The sequence below is a fragment of the Helianthus annuus genome, chromosome 11 (genome assembly GCF_002127325.2).
Source record: "Helianthus annuus cultivar XRQ/B chromosome 11, HanXRQr2.0-SUNRISE, whole genome shotgun sequence".
Classification (NCBI taxonomy): domain Eukaryota; kingdom Viridiplantae; phylum Streptophyta; class Magnoliopsida; order Asterales; family Asteraceae; genus Helianthus; species Helianthus annuus.
The window spans coordinates 32399547-32415976 of record NC_035443.2 but is presented as its reverse complement, the minus strand read 5'-3'; the positions used below and the strand labels follow the sequence as shown (position 1 = coordinate 32415976).

General features: G+C 33.4%; 1 long non-coding RNA gene across 16 annotated transcripts; it reads right to left on the bottom strand.

Moving 5' to 3' along the window:
* Positions 1-494: 494 nt before the first annotated feature.
* On the bottom strand, positions 495-15738 carry LOC110889982. Of its 16 annotated transcripts, none has more exons than XR_004872328.1 (10): positions 7768-9088; positions 6089-7342; positions 4917-5799; positions 4336-4832; positions 4056-4189; positions 3913-3973; positions 3680-3800; positions 3424-3533; positions 2995-3297; positions 495-1842 (listed from the first exon to the last, which is right to left on the bottom strand). It is a non-coding gene; the product is annotated as an uncharacterized LOC110889982 (long non-coding RNA). The 16 variants fall into 16 exon arrangements; XR_004872333.1 differs by lacking the exons at positions 495-1842; positions 3680-3800 and adding an exon at positions 2165-2208 and having other exon boundaries at positions 4923-4990; positions 5096-5799; XR_004872331.1 differs by lacking the exon at positions 7768-9088 and adding an exon at positions 15480-15738 and having other exon boundaries at positions 4336-5799; positions 6089-6219.
* Between the last annotated feature and the right edge of the window lie 692 nt (positions 15739-16430).

Below are 16430 nucleotides of genomic sequence, written 5' to 3'. Positions count from 1 at the left end.
ACTATGCTTAGTTTTATTATCAGTTTCCTTAACAGTTTGAATAAAAAATGGCATTGCATCTATAATTCCTTGTGCTAATATGTGTTAGATGGCACTATTATCCACTTGGTTTCCATTGTTATTGTTGTTCGGATTCTCATTATTCAGATTATCGTTATTCGGGTTGTTGTCATTCATGTTTTCATTATTCAGGTTTTCCTGGTTCACTTCGTTGTCCATCTGAATTTTAAACATTTTCCACGTATTAATATCACAAAATAATATTTAATATAGCCGATCACATGACACGCATTTTTTTTTGTCAAAAGCGTCGATCATTGCGACTTTACTCTATTTTTATATAATATGCATCTAGTACCAATCGATACTGGAAATTAAAATTACAATACCGATTGAAATTTAAAACTCCACTACTTGTAGTAGGCATCCGTAGTTTTTTTTCATACACATACACACATATTTATTATTATATTATTATTATATTATTAGTACTACCATCTCCACCATCACATTCATGGATATAGATTCATCCAGAAATCCATATTGCGCTCGTCGTACTTCCAGACGAGTCGCTCTCCCACATGTCTCATCCTTTCACTACTCTTTAAGATTTCTTCACCAAATGTCCTGAGTTCTTGTACGTTTTCTGCACTCATTGGGGGTGTAGGTTCTAGGACTGGGTTCGGAATCTGGGGTGCGGGTTCCTGGTATGGGGGTGTGGGTGCCTGAAACGGGTAAGGATTCTCTAAAATCTCCCTAATGTATACATCGTTATTGTAATAGGGATCTAGAGGGTCCAAACCTAGGTATGCTCCAAGGTTCGGCATAGACACATCTTCTGGCATGTGGTAACGTTGCACATAGTCCCTATTGTCATCCCACCATGGGTCGTAATTTGGGTCTAAGGGATTAGGTGCGGGTACCCTAGGTATCTCCCCCGGGTTGAAATCATGCATTTCTACTTGATTTTCAGGGTTCTCTATTTCCATTGGTTGGTCGGGAAATGGTGGTTGTGGTTGGGGTGCTATCATTTGTTCCAGGTTAGGGTCGGCTGCAGTGGTTGCTAAGATATGGAAATTAGCTAAACCCCTATTAATCATGCCGTGGGCATGGGCATCGGTTTCTCTTTTGGCTGCTGCTAGTGCTCTCTGTTCTTGTAACTTTTTCATACGTTTCCTACACTCAGGTGCTCCCCTACTGAACCATCCTCTCTTTTTCTGAGGGAATGGCTCTTCTGACTGAGCCTTAAACACGAATATTCCTCCTTCAGTATCAGTAGAGTACCCCGAGAGAGCAGGCTGAGAAGAGGCACCTTCGCTTTTAGGCGAACCAGACAATTGACGGTACGCGTCAGATGGTCCTTGGTCGCTCATACTGTAAACTAACAAATAGTCAAATAACACATAACAATAAAATACAATTATGCACGTAGTTCCGTAATTTATCTCCTGACAGATTGAATTTTGGTTTCAGCAGAACACTTTTGTGGCTGAATCAGTGGCTTAGCTTTGATACCACCTTCTGTCGCAACCCCCGTCCCCTAACAGTTCCGGGAACGGGCGGCCGCAACCAGTTTTGGTGGTATTTGGTGTTTGTCTATTTTGGCAGCGGAAAGTACATCAGGATTGTAGTTAGGAAATATTTTATCAGAGTAAAATACCATGCTTTCATAATATTAAACACATGGGATAAAACCCAAGTTTTAAGTACACACATTTTCATAGGAATAAATCCTATTTTTATTTAAAAAAACATCTATTTATTTTAGGTAACTTTATTGCCATTTTTCCAAACCTTCAGTGCTGTCCAGCTGGCTTCTACTTGGCTTTCACATATTGTTACCTGAAAAGCGTTTAAAAATATTTTGTCAGTGGGAAATATTGGTGAGTGAATCCCGGTTTAATCAAGTTTAAATAAAAACCATTGTACAGTATTGAGGGCGGTCTCGCAATTACATTTATTTCCAAGTCATATCAATTACCACCCACGGTACTGTCAACCCGACTTGTGGAAATGTTAATTCTCGCAAGGCAGTAACAAATTTTGTATACAAAACCCCAACATACCGACGATAATTTGTATCATACAAATACTCAATAACTGTTTAATACATAATTAATCGTGTGAGGTTTTGTAAAAACAATTTACAAAAAGAAGATTACTCACATTGCTGTCTTAGATTATCCTTTAGGGTTTCCTGGTGACAATCTATAAATTACACAAATGCACACGCGTTAGTATAATAACCCATTTTAACATTAGTAATACCCTCCCCGAGACGGCATTCCAACGACTACGTCGGGCAGAACCACGACAGCCGTTACGGAACCCTAGATCAATCGTGCAGAGTATCTAATACGTATCCAGGGGTTATGATACTTACAACGGAGCAGAACTTCGTTATTTAGGGGGTATTATACCCGAGTATATTGCCTACTATGTGAAAATTGAGAGAAAGAAAAGAACGTGAGCGATTTCGTTTGTTTTGCCGATGTCTGCTATATATAGGGCTTGAGTTGGGTTTTGTCGCGGCCCGCGTAAGCTTCGGCTTAGGTCTACGCGGCCCGCGAGGGCTTGTAGCCTAGGCCGTAGCCTTGCTACGTCAACATGTAGCCTTAACACGAGTCCGACACGTGGCAGCCTAGGGGCTCGCCTGAGATTGGAGCTGTCGCGGCCCGCGTAAGCTTATGCTTACTTCTACGCGGCCCACGAGCGACTAATAAAAATGGTTTTTATTTAATTTTCATAAAAATTAAGGTATTCGGGCCCTGTTTTCGCGTACGGGGTGTATTTAAATAATTTTAGGTGTCGGAAAATTTTCAGGAGAGTGTCGGTTTATTTTAGGATTGTTATAAGCTAAATGTAGCTACCGAGTTTTGAGGTTGAAATAAGTCAATCAGACCTCAAAAGGTCAAGTTTTAGTATAAAAATTGGAGCTTTTTAAACTCGGAAAAAGAAAACACATCGAATCAAAGAAGAAAGAAAGAGACTTACCCGACAAATAAGGCAAAAGCTTATAACCTCAGAGACGTCTCTCACACTTGCGGCGGTGGTAGGCTTTAGCGGTGGCACACAAATTGACAAATAACCATAGAATAAAAGAACAAGAGTTATGTCTCTACTCAACCCCAAAATACAATGATTCTAAATCAAGACTCTAAAGAGGTGCCAAACTAAGACCCTCAAGAAACCACCTAACATTATTCGTGTGTTTCGTCTTTCTTCATCGATCTCTCAACAACCAAAATAATCACCTCCTAATCATCAGTGACTCAATGAATGCAATTGAAGACGTATCTGTAAATCAACATGTCATGCAATTACATCAGCTGAACAAATTTTCAACAAAAACTTGTTACAACCTTGGTAACAACTTTCTCCTACATCATGATTGTATGTAAACAGGCAATTTAAGAGACTAACCAATATTCAAGGACAGACCTATATGTGTAGGCATTATGGTCAGATGGAACTCACACCAACTTTCCAAGTTAAAAAGCAAGTTAAATTGTGTGTTGCATCTGCTTGCCTCCCTGCTAAACACACACATAACCTTGTTAAAAAGCAAGTTAAATCATAAATGAAGTATAGAAATGGTATACTATCATCATGTCAACCCTACATTACGGAATCAACATCGAATAAATGTGAAATTAGAACCTAAATCATGATAATCAACCTGAAATAACTGAAGTCCACATGTAAATCAACACATTTCGATGTTGATTTCGAAGTTGTGCTGAGAAGATTGTATTAAAAGCGTTAAAAGCCTTCAAAATTCAAATTCATCATCTAAACCCCTAGTCATAAATGAACACAATTAGGTGTTTAATCCAAAATTATGCAGAAAATGAACATGATCATAGATAAACGATTACATGATTTAAAGTTCGTCTTAAAACCGTAACAAACCTGGAAACGTTAGCAAAATTTCAGCCTACAAATCTCCATTGTAATCCTAACGAACTGAAACCTAAATCATCAGTGTAAACATCAATAGCCGGTAATAGATAGAACAAAAATAGGATTAGACTTGGTTAACTGTTAAATCTTACTTTGGGGGCCACTATTCTGTTCATAGGGGAAACATGAAGATGAGAATAGGTTCGCCGAAAATCGTCTTCTCCGGTAAGCTGTACCTCTGATTGCGAGAAATCCGCACCAAACAATCGTAGTTGGAGGAGATTATCTAGAAACCCATTGATAAAACCATTTGATTTGTTAACAAATCGACACTGTTTAAATATAAACCCTAATTTCAGATTTGGAAATTGAAGTTAGAATCAAAATCTGAAGAAGAAGAAGAAGAAAAACTACAGAGAAGAAGAGTCTAACCTTGATCTTGAATGTTTGATCCATTGTCTTTGCACAGATTAATCGTCAAAGTGCAAGGATTGCCTTAGATTTAGGGTTTGCGATATCCAACTCTTGAGCCCTTTGCCAAAGCTTATATTGCCTCCACTGTATCACCGATCCTGGTTCTTCATCACCATCGCTATCTTCCACCATGGCAAGGAGCTGGAGCATCGGAAGACGAATAGATGGGCTTATCAAACAATGAGAGCCTGATCATGGAGTCACTATTTTGTTCATGATCACACCATTGCCATTCTAAACTTTTACAATCATTTAATCAATAACCACCAAAATACATTCGATGAAATCAACTATATATAATAGACAACAACATAATCCATTCATAAGGACCCGCAGACCCGCCAAGATCTGGTGTAACTGAATCCAAAAGTAGTTGCTGGTAGGATCTTAAAACCATCTTTAGTCCGTTCATAAGGACCCACCAAAATCTAGATCAAGTAAGAATCAACTCAAAACTGAAATAATAAAAAAATCAATGCTCATCAAATGATGAATGGTATTTGTGTATTGAAATCTATATATTTTTTTAAAAAAATTACCAGAACCTTTGCATTTCCAAAGTCACAGAGTATGAGCGGCAAATCACGTTTAGTCATCATAGTCCCCTCAACGCCTGATAAACTTCATTAGCAATGTAATAGTTGGATATCTAACTGTGCATAGCAACAATATGCAATAAAAAGCATTTGAAATATAATGTGTAATGCATGTCACCAACATTTTAGTTATTTTTTAGATGATAAGGACCATATCTGTTGATGGGTACAACAATTTTCCTAAATTTAGGCTGACATTGATTTTCTCTTCATTTAGTCCACTTTCCCATTGATTATGTTGAGCTAACATTGGAAGGTTCCATGAGACCCATTGTAGTGGCAATGCTAAGGCTTGATTGCCAGCAAGAATTGTGCATTCAGTATAAAGCATGACCAATCTTGGGGCTTTGACGTTACTCATGGTAGCAACAGCTCCAGCCTCCATTGCTACCTATATGAATCTTACCAGTCACAATATACAATACAATTAATAGTTTTCAAACAAAATAAAAAAAGAGGGCATTATTATTATTATTATTATTACTATTATTATTATTATTATTATTATTATTATTATTATTACTACTACTATTGTTGTTGTTGTTGTTATATGTTGTTACCCCATACATGATTAACGTGACAATTGTACTTTCATTGATAGCACACGAATAAATCATTGTCAAATATCATTGGTTTTAAGAACCTCACTGGTACCATCACATCTAAGTAGCTCACAGGGGAACAACCTTCCAAATCTGCATAAATGGAAGATAATCCACCATTGATGCCTTGATGGCCACCCATCATGTTCTAACAATGTCTAAGAAGGGGCATGTGTTCACTACCAGTTGAAACTTAATTGATTTATCAATCTCATGTCTGTTACCTGTCGAAAAACAGAGAAAAATATGATTACTAAAAAAATAAAATGAGTCAGTCCATTGCTACCTATATGAATCTTACCGGTCACAATATACAATGCAATTAATAGTTTTCAAACAAAATAAAAAAGAAGGCATTATTATTATTGTTGTTGTTATGTGTTGTTACCCCATACATGATAAGGTGTCAATTGTACTTTCGTTGGTAGCACACAGATAAATCATTGTCAAATATCATTGGTTTTAAGAACCTTACTAGTACTATCACATCTAAGTAGCTCACAGGGGAACAACCTTCCAAATCCGCATAAATGGAAGATAATCCACCATTGATGGCCACCAATCATGTTTAACAGCGTCTAAGAAGGGGCATGTGTTCACTACCAGTGGAAACTTAATTGATTTATCAATCTCATGCCTGTTACCTGTCGAAAAACAAAGAAAATATGATTTTTAAAAAATAAAATGAGTCAGTTCTTGAATATAGAATCTACATAGAAATGCATTTAGTTAAAATATTCAAAACGTTACAACACACCCCGCCTAAAAGATATAATCCACTTTTGGGTTCAAATTACATATACTTTTTTTGCCCAAAATATTTTCCCATTGCAAATTATTAATGTGGATATATATTAGTTACATACAATTAAAGAAAATTGGAATGCTTTGATGTACAAATCAACCCTTTAACCCTTTAGACCAACAAATGACTTTGACTTTTGCAGTCAGCATAGTCATTGTTTTAAAATATTTATATGTATGATCGAGTTACAAAGTGAGGGTGAACAGTGAATAGGCAAATAGTATAATATTTATAAAAGTTGTAACAAAACTTCTCAAACGTAATATATATAGAAAAATATAAAGGGTTGGTTTTATGGCGGTTTGGTTCGATTTTTTCTACACATATAAGCATAACCAAACCCTAAAACTTCTTATAGAAAACATAGCTAAACCATCGGTTTCTCAATTAGTGTCTCTTGCTGACTATTTTTTTCTTCCAAATACCATAAACTACTACTTATCTCACACTATATTCTCTTCCTAACTTCTTCAAGTGCACCAATTATGACTGCAGCAAGTGACTGGAGTGCTTATAATCACACAATTTTGAATTTAGTAGAAGAGTGTGTTCCTAAAAAATTGTATGTGAGGTCTAGATTGTCTAGTTATAGTCTTTTGGAGTAAAAGACATCTCCAATGTTTAAGAGCTGCTAAATAAACCAGACATAACTAAGATGTAGATGAACTTAATGAAAATTGTCACGACCCCAGACCCCATCTGGCCGGAATCGGTGCCGTGAGCAGTCCAGTGGTACCGGTGATTATTTTGAAAAACATTGCAGCGGAAATTTCATCAGGACCGTGAGTTAGGAAAAATATCAGAGTTTAAAAACACCGGATTTTATTTAAAAAGATGGAATAAATTCCATGTTTTACAAAGGTAGCTTTTAATAAAAACAATATTTCTTAATTTGAAAATAAGCCACTTCTTGAAGTCCTTCAGTGTCGGATCCAATCCTTACTCCAATCTATTGTAATTACCTGAAACGCGTTTTAAAAAGGTTTTGTCAGCGGGAAATACTGAGTGAGTTCATTCATTTTACTAAAAACGACTCATTTGTTATAATTTACAGTATTAAGAGTTTTTACATATGTTTATTATCAACCAACATTTCAAGAATAGGTATTTGTCACAGACCAGCTCTGTGACTGTGGTCATATCACCATTGGCTGGCCCAATGAGTGACGTATGTCACAATTAGGCTCGCTCACCTAATGTGAAGGAAACAATAATAACAATACTGTGCACAATACCCCACATACCGGCTGTAATTTGGTGATTACATAAACTTAATCACTGTAATTATAACTCTGAAAAATGATTTGGAGTATTGTAAAACAGTTAATAAAAAGAAGAATGACTCACAAACTGTGAGAAAAGAGTTTATAAAAGGGGAATGACTCACAAATCAGCATGCAGTATTTGAATTAACAAGCTTCATGGTTCAGATTCTTCTGAGAATTAGCATCTACTTTGATTGTGAGTGTATTAAGACTAATAATCCTAATTTAGGAAAGGATGCACACAAAACCGGGTTAATGATCAATACAGCAGTTACGATAATTTCCCGAGATCAAATTCTCACAATGAATGACAAAGTGCAATACTTCAACTCATTTATCAAAATGACAAACGACAAAGTATAGTACTTCAACTCATTATCGAATTATCGACAACGACAAAGTACAATGCTTCAACTCATTTATCGGATTACCGACAAACGACAAAGCATAGCCCAATGTGGGCAGCACTTAGACATTCTTTGGGTATATTGATCCCGGAAACTGAATCGTAATAGCGATCGAGTAATTACCCTGTTCTGCGGCAGCGATTTGATATTAGTGTGTGTGTGTTGGACTGTTTCTGTGATAACTTGATCTACGTAACTCGGATTTACGTCGTTCCGAAGACAGAATTCAAGTCCCAACCCCCTCTATTTATACCCGAATTTTGACACCGTCGCGTAGCGCGAGGGGGTACCCCTATAGGCGTCGCGCTACGCGAGTGGTCACCCTACTTTCATAGAGTAGCCCTTCGTGCATGTAGGCTTGCTGTGTCGACAGTTTTTCAATTCTCGAATTTTACAATTAGTTATGAGGATAATCGTTGGCTAGGGTTTATCCCCCTCTGAGTTTTAGGGGCCCTGATCCTGATTCTGATTGTTCTGGAAATTTTATGGTTAGTGCAGAATTACTTGGGTGTCTCAACTATGGTTCTCTATTGGGTAAATAAAATAATAGGCATGACTTTTGATGAAAGTTTGTTTACAAAATAGAAATAATAAATAATAAATAATAGTTTTGGGTAACTTACAAAAATAGAATAAAATGGTGAGAAAAAGGAATGGACCCACTGTGTAACTTTAGGGTTCAAATAGAAGGACTCCTGGTATAAATTTTGAGTATAACCTTTGGGCTAAAAAAAAAAATATATATATATAATATTCGTGTTAACTATAATACCCTTAATTTAACCTTGTCCCGAAGTCCCAAGACAGAACCCAAGCGAACTTAGTCGGGCAGAGCCTTGACATGCGTTATGGGCTCAGATCAATCGGAAAGGGTAGCGATGATTTGGGAGTTAAAACACTTAAAACAAGCAGGGCATTATTATTATTTTTATAGAAAAATAAAAAGAATAACAATGAGAGAGATGGAAAATTGTAGAAGTAAAGAATTGAGGGAGAGGGCGAGATTCTGCCAAAAAGAAAGAAGCTATCTCAATTTAAAAGTGAAAGATGGGTATGGCTATTTATATCATTTTTAGAGTAGGTGTATGATAGACATATGATGAACACGTATCCCTCAATTTATTACATTTAGTTTGCTTTGCTACACGTATACCTATGAGGTGTTAGTGTTTTTTTATTATTATTTTATCTATTGTTTCTAGTTGTGATTATTATTATAAAAATAATAGGGACCCAAAATAAAGGATACGAAACATACATGAATTTTGAAAATAGAATATGAAACTAGTAAACATTTTATTATTTTATTATTATTAAGATGGGACAGGATCTTTACTTTATGGGATTTCTTTTGGTTTTATTATAATTATATTATTATTATTATTTAATATATATTAATTGGACGAAACATGTCCATGAAAAATGTTTTAAACTTTCAATTTATATATTTTTATTTTAATACCTATATTATAATTAATTTAACTGGTCCACTTATTTAGCTTGTATAACTTTTAACATATGATGTTTTATAAATAATAATTATGTTATTAGAGCGAGAATATTTTTGTCTACATTTTGAACCAAGTTTTTATTAAAACAGAGTAGGTTTAAAATACAATGTATTTTTATAATTATTATATGGTTTCTAGGCCTGACTATGAACATATTTCTAATAGTCAGCTTACCCGTAGATTACTAGTCTACTAATATAAGTTTTCATATACTTTTATTTTGTTAAACAGGTTACCCATATATAGGCCAATTAATTGGTATAATATTTCAACCAACTTTATAAAATAGTGTTTAAAACTATTTGGGTTGAAAAAATATAACTAGTTATTAGTTACTAGTGGTTAATAAATTTAACCAAACCTTATAATTTATATGATAAAAATTGGTATGTTACATCCTCCCCACCTTGTTTTAAATCTCGTCCTCGAGATTTGGCTATGATATTTCTTTTAGAGTTATGTTACTTTTTGATTAAAAAGAATAATATTAAGGTAAATGATACCAAATCAAAATATCAAATTTGGTGACTATGAGTTGTACAATAGATGGGACTCAATGGTTCAACTGAATTAGTGTAGGAATTTGATGACAAACGAATGAGATGAAATGGTATAGTTTTCAAGGTAACTAGGTTCAGGCCAAGAGATATATGATAAATAGATTTTAAAATAAATGTGAAAGACTCTTTGGAATCAATAAAAATCTTTTATCAAAAGAAATCTTACTTGATTGACATCTGAGGAAGACTTAGAATTGACGGGTTCAAAAAGGAAATAAAAGTATAAAAATGATTTGTCAAATATTGAATTATGATATGAGAAATTAACGTGTTGAGATGAGTGAATTGCAAAGATACACCAAAGGACAATAGAGTTAGTGTATCATTGTTTAAAGTTCCAAGTTATTGTGAAATAATGTGATAGTATATTATTAATGACTATATTTTTCATACTATGTCATAGAGATGGAAATATAATAAGAACAAGTTGTTTTGGCATGACCAGCTATTATATTATATTACTAAAGCAAATGTAATATATATTATTTGTTACGCATTTTTAGTATATGTAAATGGTTACTACTTTCAAATAGATATTATTTTAGTATTGTATTATACTATGTAAAATAACTTATTTTTATTATGTAATATAGATTACAAAATATTATAGCGAAGTTATTACATTTACAAATATTTTAGTATTATGATTTTGTAAAAGAATCGCTAATTATTTGAAAATTGTGAATAAAAGGGGTAAAAGTATTTGTAAAATATTTTATATAACACTGGGTCAATTCTAGGTGATTACTCATTTTTATTTTGAAATCATATAGCGTTGTAAAAATGTAGTTACAAATGTTGTGGTGGCTATTCTTTATGTATTACAATGTTCTTCTAACCTAATGTAGTCGCTGACTACTACTTTATTCTTATATGGTTATTTTCTTGTTATAGTGTTATAGTACATAGTTACCACAAAATATGTGATACATAATTTATTTATATAATTTTATTCGTCCCTCTGAAAATATGTCTTCTCTTTTTAGTACATAGTAAAATATTTTTATATATAATTAAATTTTACCACATAAGTATGATGACTTCATTAACTAGTCATTATCATGGCGGATATTGGTTAGTGCTGCCTTGTTTAAGCATAGGTGGCCAGTCCATGTCTAAATAAGGCTAGGCTATTCAATACATGCCCCTGATAATAACTTTAGTATCTAAAAATAATAATACCAATAATATTACTAATAATAAAATTGATATTAATTGTTAATAATAAATGCATAAACTTTAAATGAGAATATACTTTAAACAAAATTTTATACGTAAAAATATAATTTCTTTACCTTAATGGTTTTAACAAAATTTTAATTACAGAAATACTATATTGTAAGTTTCTATATATAATCAATTAAGTTTATACAATGTTTTTCGATTAATGATGATAAGGTAAGAAATATCACGAAAGGCTCGATTGGTTGTAAGGACTACGGAATTTAGGACATGAAATGGTGGATCATTATTTTAGCACATAGTTGTGTTAAGATTGCTTTTATAAAATAAATTAACAAAGCGGATTCAATATAGATAACTAAATAATTAAATCCTAGATTAACGCAATCTTCAAATTTTTTTTTTTTGTGAAAATGTCGTTACAAGTGCTCGTGATCAAAGAGATGATTTGATGAATTCGAAGACTAAACAAGCATGTTATGGTTCAATAGAATTGAAGTGCTTGTTGGGATTATTTCGAATTTGAATATGATGGCTTAAAATATCATATGGGACTTTGAATTTGAATACGAAATGTGAGCAAGTTCAAAATGATTGGACTTTGTTTAAACAAAACGGATTCAAGAAAGTTTTGACATGGTTACAACAAAACCATGTATACCATTAAAAAGGAAATCGAGTTTTTCAAGAAATTTATTGATTAAATATCAAAGAGTAATCATTTTGCAAAACGCGGTTTACAATGCAAAGATCAAGTATAGCGAAATAATATTTGAGGTTGGATAAAATAATAATTTGGAATGAAGCCTTCCTATGGTCTTCATAATTCTAAGGAATCATATGTACAACAAACAGTGCATGTGTACCGTGTAGATTTACCAAGAAATAATATAGATCAATATTCGCCATGAAAGAAATTCTCATTGTATGATGATCATTAAGGGAAGTAGCAAAAGTTTATTCATAGAGGTAAGAATTGCAACGAAGGAACTTCTTATCTGGAATTTCGTGTGATAACTATTTGTTAAATGACATTATCAGAGAATGTCAAATGAAGTGAAATGAAATAGGGGATTTGTAAAAAATATATGACTTCTTTTGTAGTGCTAATAATTATGACTCAGGTTAGTCTATGCACTGATGTTTGTGAAATATTGTTCCAATGTACCTTAACGAGATTTTGATCGTTTGTAAGATCCGGTGGCAAAATACCGCTTTTTGATTAGTAGTACTTTTACCGACGGAATTAATATTGGTGTCATCGTGCCTAATTTATATTTTTTTTTCAAAGGTCTTGCCTTGGAAGTTGTGTGTGATAAACTTTGACGTCTGTGGACGTATAATTTAAGTTTTATGTGTTTTCTTGTGCATTAGCACAACTTTACATGCTTCTTACTTGCGTTCATAATTTATGGCGTTAATAATTTATGGTAACGCATTGGTAATTCTTATGGTGTCCCAACTTAATGGGTTTCCATTTATTATTGTTGCTCGAGTTAGGAGGTAGATGATTAAACAAAATAATGTTTGATATCGATATAGGTAAGAGATTCTTGATAAAGGAATCTAGATTTATTATTAACACATATACTTGTGCTTTATCCTTAATTATCAATTGTTATGGCTTTTGAAATTTCTTATAGATACACATATCTATATAATCATATATTTCACATGCTGTAATATATATATCCTTTATAAGGTTAATGTATTTAACAGATTCTTTATTTTCAAAAACAAGTCTGATATCAGGCCATGATACTTACTTAGGGAAATTTTATCACTTGTTTGACATTTTATATACCCCATCTTACCCGGTTCGCGCCGGAGAGGTAATCTCAGTATATCCGGACAAGTTGGAGAGTCTGCTACTCTATACCCAGTTTTGCCGGAGAAAATTTTCTATTTCCCATAAATAGTATCTTTTTCAAAATTTTAAAAGTGTCTCTTTTATTAGGACTTTTATCCAGAATCAAGAAAATTTGTATTCCCATAACATATCTTATTCTAGACCACATAATATTAATAAACAAGAATAAATAGCAATTAAATGCTATTGCCTGCTAGTCGTTATTCTTACGAAATACCAATTATACTTATTTATACTTATATAAGAAATTTTATCTTTGAAATTTATATTAAGACAAAATTCTTAAGTTCGAGTCTAAATATCATTTAGAGTGCTAGATAATATTAAGTTTCTAATTCTCCGTTTAAACTTAGATATTATTATAACACCTAATTGTGTAAACCAGTGGCTTAGCTTATACTAAGGCATCTTATGTTCAAGTCTAAATGCTATCAAATGTGCTACCAGTTAATACTAATCTGCTAACTCTTTTATTTAAGTTTAAGTATTATTATCACAACACTTATAGGCTTAAAGCAGTGGCTTAGCTCTGATACCACCTTCTGTCACGACCCCCGACCCCATCTGGCCGGAATCGGTGCCGTGAGCAGTCCAGTGGTACCGGTGATTATTTTGAAAAACATTGCAGCGGAAATTTCATCAGGACCGTGAGTTAGGAAAAATATCAGAGTTTAAAAACACCGGATTTTATTTAAAAAGATGGAATAAATTCCATGTTTTACAAAGGTAGCTTTTAATAAAAACAATATTTCTTAATTTGAAAATAAGCCACTTCTTGAAGTCCTTCAGTGTCGGATCCAATCCTTACTCCAATCTATTGTAATTACCTGAAACGCGTTTTAAAAAGGTTTTGTCAGCGGGAAATACTGAGTGAGTTCATTCATTTTACTGAAAACGACTCATTTGTTATAATTTACAGTATTAAGAGTTTTTACATATGTTTATTATCAACCAACATTTCAAGAATAGGTATTTGTCACAGACCAGCTCTGTGACTGTGGTCATATCACCATTGGCTGGCCCAATGAGTGACGTATGTCACAATTAGGCTCGCTCACCTAATGTGAAGGAAACAATAATAACAATACTGTGCACAATACCCCACATACCGGCTGTAATTTGGTGATTACATAAACTTAATCACTGTAATTATAACTCTGAAAAATGATTTGGAGTATTGTAAAACAGTTAATAAAAAGAAGAATGACTCACAAACTGTGAGAAAAGAGTTTATAAAAGGGGAATGACTCACAAATCAGCATGCAGTATTTGAATTAACAAGCTTCATGGTTCAGATTCTTCTGAGAATTAGCATCTACTTTGATTGTGAGTGTATTAAGACTAATAATCCTAATTTAGGAAAGGATGCACACAAAACCGGGTTAATGATCAATACAGCAGTTACGATAATTTCCCGAGATCAAATTCTCACAATGAATGACAAAGTGCAATACTTCAACTCATTTATCAAAATGACAAACGACAAAGTATAGTACTTCAACTCATTATCGAATTATCGACAACGACAAAGTACAATGCTTCAACTCATTTATCGGATTACCGACAAACGACAAAGCATAGCCCAATGTGGGCAGCACTTAGACATTCTTTGGGTATATTGATCCCGGAAACTGAATCGTAATAGCGATCGAGTAATTACCCTGTTCTGCGGCAGCGATTTGATATTAGTGTGTGTGTGTTGGACTGTTTCTGTGATAACTTGATCTACGTAACTCGGATTTACGTCGTTCCGAAGACAGAATTCAAGTCCCAACCCCCTCTATTTATACCCGAATTTTGACACCGTCGCGTAGCGCGAGGGGGTACCCCTATAGGCGTCGCGCTACGCGAGTGGTCACCCTACTTTCATAGAGTAGCCCTTCGTGCATGTAGGCTTGCTGTGTCGACAGTTTTTCAATTCTCGAATTTTACAATTAGTTATGAGGATAATCGTTGGCTAGGGTTTATCCCCCTCTGAGTTTTAGGGGCCCTGATCCTGATTCTGATTGTTCTGGAAATTTTAGGGTTAGTGCAGAATTACTTGGGTGTCTCAACTATGGTTCTCTATTGGGTAAATAAAATAATAGGCATGACTTTTGATGAAAGTTTGTTTACAAAATAGAAATAATAAATAATAAATAATAGTTTTGGGTAACTTACAAAAATAGAATAAAATGGTGAGAAAAAGGAATGGACCCACTGTGTAACTTTAGGGTTCAAATAGAAGGACTCCTGGTATAAATTTTGAGTATAACCTTTGGGCTAAAAAAAAAATATATAATGTATTCGTGTTAAGTATAATACCCTTAATTTAACCTTGTCCCGAAGTCCCGAGACAGAACCCAAGCGAACTTAGTCGGGCAAAGCCTTGACATGCGTTATGGGCTCAGATCAATCGGAAAGGGTAGCGATGATTTGGGAGTTAAAACACTTAAAACGAGCAGGGCATTATTATTATTTTTATAGAAAAATAAAAAGAATAACAATGAGAGAGATGGAAAATTGTAGAAGTAAAGAATTGAGGGAGAGGGCGAGATTCTGCCAAAAAGAAAGAAGCTATCTCAATTTAAAAGTGAAAGATGGGTATGGCTATTTATATCATTTTTAGAGTAGGTGTATGATAGACATATGATGAACACGTATCCCTCAATTTATTACATTTAGTTTGCTTTGCTACACGTATACCTATGAGGTGTTAGTGTTTTTTTATTATTATTTTATCTATTGTTTCTAGTTGTGATTATTATTATAAAAATAATAGGGACCCAAAATAAAGGATACGAAACATACATGAATTTTGAAAATAGAATATGAGTTATTATTTTATTATTATTAAGATGGGACAGGATCTTTACTTTATGGGATTTCTTTTGGTTTTATTATAATTATATTATTATTATTATTTAATATATATTAATTGGACGAAACATGTCCATGAAAAATGTTTTAAACTTTCAATTTATATATTTTTATTTTAATACCTATATTATAATTAATTTAACTGGTCCACTTATTTAGCTTGTATAACTTTTAACATATGATGTTTTATAAATAATAATTATGTTATTAGAGCGAGAATATTTTTGTCTACATTTTGAACCAAGTTTTTATTAAAACAGAGTAGGTTTAAAATACAATGTATTTTTATAATTATTATATGGTTTCTAAGCCTGACTATGAACATATTTCTAATAGTCAGCTTACCCGTAGATTACTAGTCTACTAATATAAGTTTTCATATACTTTTATTTTATT